Source organism: Canis lupus, chromosome 18 (assembly GCF_011100685.1).
Source record: "Canis lupus familiaris isolate Mischka breed German Shepherd chromosome 18, alternate assembly UU_Cfam_GSD_1.0, whole genome shotgun sequence".
NCBI classification, from domain to species: Eukaryota; Metazoa; Chordata; class Mammalia; order Carnivora; family Canidae; genus Canis; species Canis lupus.
The window spans coordinates 27,301,845-27,308,558 of NC_049239.1; the positions used below are offsets into that span (position 1 = coordinate 27,301,845).

At 46.3% G+C, this 6,714-nt stretch overlaps 1 long non-coding RNA gene across 2 annotated transcripts in view; it reads left to right on the forward strand.

Annotated features, from left to right (window-relative positions):
* The window catches only part of LOC111090928, a 75,435-nt gene extending 69,496 nt beyond the window's left edge, over positions 1-5,939 (forward strand). For both annotated transcript variants that reach the window (XR_005373309.1, XR_005373310.1), the window contains exon 5: positions 2,670-5,939. This is a non-coding gene — a long non-coding RNA (uncharacterized LOC111090928). The remainder of the gene's footprint in view (positions 1-2,669) is intronic.
* Positions 5,940-6,714: the final 775 nt, after the last annotated feature.

A 6,714-nucleotide genomic window follows, 5' to 3' on the forward strand; every position in this document is an offset into this window, starting at 1 on the left:
ATCAAATATTTACTAAGCCAACATATTGTGTGCAGGCAGTCTTCTAGGTGCTGGGAATATATTAGTGGCCAAAACGGACCAAAAAAAAAAAAAAAAGCCCTATCCTCTCAGAAATTAAATTTTAATGAGGGGAGTCAATATCCAAATAACTAAGTAAACCTTGCAGTTGTTGACTGCTTTCCACCTGGGCATTTCCACCCAGCTCTGTGGGAGAATGGACTTTAAGGACCCCATCCAGCAGCTCTTTGGTCGTCTGCATTCCGGTTGGCTTCAGAATGTGTACTCTACGGGCCTCCCCTTGAGAAATAAAGTTGGTCCCGTGCAGCCAAGGAATGATCTCAGGAAAAGTTCTGTTCTCCGTTCAGAACTCCACTATACATGTTTTATGCACATATGTTTATATATATACGTCATATCACGGGAGGCACCGGCAAGAGGTCAGGAAATGGAAGGCCAGAGAGGCCCTGGGTCCGCAGGGGCTTTGCCCCGTTGTGCAGCCACAGCTCCTGTCCAGTAGCCCTCTTCTGCGGTCACTACTTTCTCTCCAGGTTCTGATAACTACACTCTCCTCGTGTCCCCTCATTTCCAGGGATGGCATTGTCCCTACCCCAATTGTTGCCCATCTTGGGATATTTCGCAGTATCTTGCTGATTTTCCTTCATGCTGCTTACACCCTTGCAAATACTCCCTGCACTATCCCCCTTCCCCCCCCCACCCCCCGCAGTGACTATACTCCGTGTGCCATCTGTTTCTTTCTAGGACCTTGACAGGTACACCTAGTATGCTGCAGAGTTATAAATACTAAGGAGGAAAAATAAACAAGGGAATGGGGACTCAAGTACTTGAGAAGAGCTTGGGATTTTAAGTGTAGAGTGCAGGGAAGGCTTCCATGAGAAAGTGAGTTTTTTTTTTAATATTTAATTTATTTATTCATGAGAGACACACACAGAAACAGGCAGAGATACAGGCAGAGGGAGAAGCAGGCTCCAGGCAGGGAGCCCGATGCGGGACTCAATCCCGGGTCTCCAGGGTCACGCCCTGGGCTGAAGGCGGCGCTAAGCTGCTGAGCCACCTGGGATGCCCAAGAAAGTGAGTTTTGAGTGAGATCTGTAAGAAAAGAGTGAGCACCTTCTACAGACGCACAGAGACAGAGAGAAGGGGGGGAGGGGGAAATTGCTAGGAACGTACATCTTAACATATTGCAAGAATAGGATCGTCTTGTTGCCCACGGCGCTCTGCATCTTAACCCTGGGAGCAGTTCCCCGCGCCGTCGAATATGCTTTTATTATTCAACTGGAATGCGTATATGGAACTTCGTTTTAAAGTTACAGCATACTTGGTTTAATAGATCCCCTGCTTTTAGACAATTGGTTGATTTTACAACTCCATTACCATAAATGAACCTTGTTGACAGTGCTTACTTTCGGAAAGCATCTACACTGATTTCTGGGGCCTACTGGGTCATCTTTCAGGAATCACTGCTCTGCGCTCTCATAGAATGGCAGGATGGGCTCCGTTCTGGGAGCCGTTAGTGTCCGTCTCTGGGAGAGCTCCATCACGGGTGCGCAAGAGCAATTCTGCAAATGGGTGTGGGGTGTGTAGTTACCGTATGGAGCAACAAGAAGCAACATCTGGAATAAGGGAAAAGATCACAAAGGGAGCGATAGTTCTTTTTTCCCCCCAAAACGGGAAGCTTGTGTAGTGAAGTGGAAGCGCAGCATCCATCACCGCGGTCCTTCTCCACCGGAGGAGACCTCTCATCCACGCAGTCCCTCTCCCCTCCCTCAAGCTGATCCAGGAATGAAGAAGCCCTGGAAGTGCCAAATAGGTTGTTTCATTGGTTAAGCTTCCCTTTTTGGATGAGCTCAGGATGGTGTCGGCATGCACGCTCGCTCATCTGATGGAGGTTGAGGACGGAGCGAGGGGGTGGTGGGGGGTCCTGCTGGCCATATCTGGAGTCTTTAGTGAGAGATGAGACGAACTGAAAGAGGCCTGGGGGTGCATTTAGTTGAGCATCTGACTCTCGGTTTTGGCTCAGGTCCTGCTACCAGGGTCGTGGGATTGAACCGCACGTCGGGCTCCAGGCTCCGTGTTTAGCTTGGAGTCTGCGTAAGGCTCTCCCTCCCTCCGCCCTCCCCCACACCTGCCACTCTCTCCCTTTCTCTCTCCAAGAAATTGAGAAATCTTTTTTTTTTTTAAAGATGAGAATGACACTTTGATTGGCTCTATCACGCATCACTCTAGCTTTGGTGTGCTGCTCCCTGTTCTCAGAGGACATGGGTCATGTACACACTTAGGTTCTTATAAAAGCCTAGTTGTGTCGAGACCCTGAATCTTTTGCGTCTAATTTTGTCCCTGCATAAATTTTACTCTGCACTGACCTATTTCCGAAAAATAAAATAATAGTTTAAAACAGTAACTCTTTGCACATATTTTATCAATATTCATTGAAATTCTGAGTATACTTTACATCCTTTAAATTTTTTCTTACCCCCCCCCCATCTCTCTCAGCCAAGATCCTTCTTCCTATGAGATTATGCAGAAAGAAACCCGGAAAGTTATTTAGAAGTCAACCCAGAGTGAAAAGACAAACTCTGGCACTTGTTCTGGCTTTTAAAAAGTTCTCTTTTTCTCTTGTCTTTTTTCATATCTCAATCCCACCTCCTGAGACTCCAAATGCCAACATAAATATCAACACAAGTCACTAAGTTTCTCAGGCACCGACACAGAATGAATCGACAATGGCAGCCCCGCTCGACTCCGACTGAAGACACCTTCGCTGCGAAGCCAAAGTTTGGATCAGAGGCTCTTCTCTCTCCGGGGAGCTTTGTTGTCTCTTTCCAACCGTGCAGAGGGTTACAGTGACAGCTCTGGGGTGTGGGACACGGGGAGAGTTGGTATAATCAAAGAAATCCCATATTCTCACAAGTGGTATCTTTGCAAATATTATGACTGTCTATTCACAAGGGAAGAAACTGGGGCATGAGAAGCCCAGGACCACACGGCTCTTAAGTGTGGGATCACACCACAGAGCTGAGCATGACCGAGCCTTCGCCGTGATGGCCAGCACGGCGGCGTTCCCTGTCGTGCTGTGATGACTCCAGAGAAGATTGGAGAATTAAGCTCATCTTACACGTTACATCGGAGATCCAGGAGGCATGTGTTAGGACTCTCGATTGATCGTGAGAAGACTCCAGAATGTTTCCAACTCAGTATCTCTAGGTCTGGCTGTTGTACACCATAAAACTGTAGGGAAAAAAAAAAAAAAACTCCACCTTTCTGAATGCACAGTTTATGTTAGTCGTGACATTGGATGTTTTACGCTCTTCATGTGATTTTAGAGCAGGTCTCCAGGGGCTAAAGTAACGGACACATTCTCTCCTTGCACTAAATTATTAAAATACTTTTAGTTTCCTGATTATCCCAATTCCTTCTTTGCTGTTAGACCTTTTCACATGCTTTTCTCTTTTTGAACCAACCTCCGTGCTCCTGGTTGCTTCTCCATAGCCCTCTTCTCTGCATTTATGTTGGTACATTCTGCTTGACTAATCCCTGCTCATCTCTCACTCCTCACTTCACGTTACCATATTGAAGTGGGACAGATATTTCTCCGTGGCGATCCCATCGCTCCCCACGTTTTACCCGTGGTAGCGTGTATCATTTGCTGATGCGCAGTTTTCTGCATTTTTCTGTATACCCCATATGATGAGACAGGTCGGGATATTGTATGTCATGGGTACTATCGTATCCCTTGAACCTAACAACAGATGCTCAACACATCCTTTTAGAATGAATGCATAGGTGAGATCGTGACTGGGTGATCAGACTACGTAGATTAATCCCTCTAGTGGTTAAGAAAGTTCACGTTAAACCCTTTGCACTTAGAACCACTACGTTCAGGTCACTCAGTGCTTGAAATATTTACTTGATACAGTCAAATAGTCATCCTGGAAAAAGCTTTAGATCCCTGTCTATATTACCAATAACCACTTCGGCCATTTCTGAATTTAGAATGTTCCCCATTGGAAGAACTCTACCCAGAATTTGGTTCAGATGTCAGGACCAATGACACACATACACAATAGTCCAAGAGAGTATGAAAATGCTTATTACTCACAAAATGAGGCTTTCTGGGGAGGCCAAGGTGGATCTTGAGAAAGTTCAAAGTGGCTTGAGGTATTTTACGGCATTTGGGGTGGGAGGCCTGGAGTAAAGGCTCCTGTGTATGGCCTGGGGCTGCTGTGGTTTGAACTTCCAGAGTCAAATGAGGGGGTGCCCAGGCTTTCTTATCAGCCTGCCCAGATATGGGGCAGAATGGAAAGAGGAAGGCTTGATTAAATATTGTCAGCAAATGCCAAAAAACGGAGTCAGACTCAACCTTGCATAATCTCATCCCCCTGAGTGCGGGTGGGATTTGTGACTTATTTATAACCAAAATAATATGACAAATAGAATGAAAAGTAATGGATGACCTCCTTTAAAATCATTCCTGTGATTATACTATGTCGAACCCATTTTAGCACGTTGCATCTAGAGGCTTGATGAGTAAGGGGCCAGACTGGAGAAGTCCACGTGGCAAGGAGTTGTTGGTGGCCTCTGGGAGCCACAGGTAGCCCCTGCGGTCTGATGGTGTCCTCCAGCCCGCAGCCAACAAGGAGGCAGTTCCTGAATCCTGGGTCACAAGGAAACCGTTTCTGCCAGCATCCTCAGTGGGCGTACACATGGATCCTTCCTCAGTCAAGCCTTCGGATAAGAACATAGCCCAAAGTGTGCTTGATCACAGTCTTCAGACGCTGAGCAGAGGACCTAGCTAAGTCATGCCCACACTTATGACCCATAAAAACTGTGAGTCAGTCAATGTATATGTAGTTCCAAGTTGCAATATTTGTGATCACTTGTCGTGCTGCAATAGAAAATTAATATACATTCCAACCAAATAATCTGTCGCACACTTTCTCCAGAATTGTGTTTTCAGCTAATGTCATACCACCACCAATCCTTGCTCGCTGGTTTACAAAACCACTCAGTTATTCTGCTACTCTGGTGATTTGTTACATTAGGGACCTTTTTAGGTTTCTCCAAGTCTTCAAGGCGGACCCAAGGATCATACAGCCAGGAAAATGGTACCTTAATAATGCGTCGTAATTGCTGAGAGCTCTTCATAGTCATTGCTTCCTGGAGTATCTGTCATGGGTTATTCCATTTAACCTGTACAATAAAACATGGGTGACATCTCTTCCCCCCATTCCACAGACAAGGATATGGGGATTCACAGTTAGGGAACTTGTGAAAAATAACCCAGCTAGTCAACTTCATATCTGGAATTCAAGCCTAGACTTGTGCCTAGGATGCACACTGTTTCTTTCCCAAGAGAGAGTTTTGGCCACTGGTATCTCCTGGTGACGTTGCAGTTTAAAACACATCTTAAAATTTTGCTTTCGGAACCAGCGATCTTTGTCATAAGTTTAGGCTTCCCACATTTAAATAAGCCAGTGCCATGACTAAAACTCCAAAAATCAAAAGCATGGACTTTTATTTTCTCGAAACAAGGTAAGATTTGTCTTCCCCATGATATACCAGGCCTTCCGAGTTTTTGCTTTGGAGAAATCTGCGTGTGTCCATCTGCTTGCTTTTTACCCAGTGATCTATTCTCATGACTTTAGGATATAGCATGTCCTGCTCAAAGAAAAATGCGAAGCAGAAACAAATGAGCAAAAAACAACAAAAAATTTTTTTTACAAGAACTATTAAAGGAAATCGGCTGGAACCAGAAAAATCTGGGGGCAAATTAATTTTTTCCAAGGGAAGCCTACTACTAAGTTATGCCTGGGCTGGAGATGTATTTGTTAAGTAGCATTAATGCAAGAAGATAATCTAGATTTCCTTTTGAGTCTCTGGGAAGCAGTACGTCTCTTTGTTTATCCCTCGTATAATTTATTTCGGCCTTAATTGTATTAGGTAAGGGGTGGAGAACTTAAAAATAAAAAGGTTTCAATAATTCTGGGAACGTGCATTTATTACTGTGATAAAAGAGCCAACTCTCGCAGTCTCTATTTGCTGCCTTGTTTCAGTGCTTCTCATCGCCAATAAATCAGAGGCTGGGATCTGGTCCCTTGGCGGAGATCAGCGCCTGAGATGGATGCTGTAGGTGGCTTAATAAAGCTTTCAGCCTAGGGCTTCCAGTTTCGATCACAATCTGGAATGTCTGTCTTCCTGTGACCTGTTGCCCCCCTTCTGGCCTTGGCCTGACTTCTGCCTCGGACTCCAGAAGAATATATAGGTTTTTCCTAGTAGAGGTGGACACGAAGCACATAGACGAAGGCCATGATTCCCACGCCAGGAAAGATCGTCCCGGCAGTAGAAGGCCAGTTGGGCAGCTACTTCCTGGGATTGCCTTCCCTTTGTTGGCGCGGTCACTCCTTCCACCTGCCCACCCCCAGCCCGCCACGTAGGGTTCTCCAGCTTGTTACCCGTGGGTGTGTAGACAGCCCCAAGGTCCTGTGAGTTTTGCAGCCCAGCTTCCCTCACCGCGGGCCCCAGTTTCCTGAATGCCTGGATGGTGCAGTCTGGCTCCCGTGTTTGGAAAGAAGGAGGGGAGCAGGGCGAACCGGGGCGTCCGGGTCTAGTGTTCTCGTGCGGGGTCAGGCCAGAGCTGGGGCTTTTCCTGCAAGTGCCCCTGTGCTTGACGGTTTCCCCTTTCCTGCCTCGCATCTC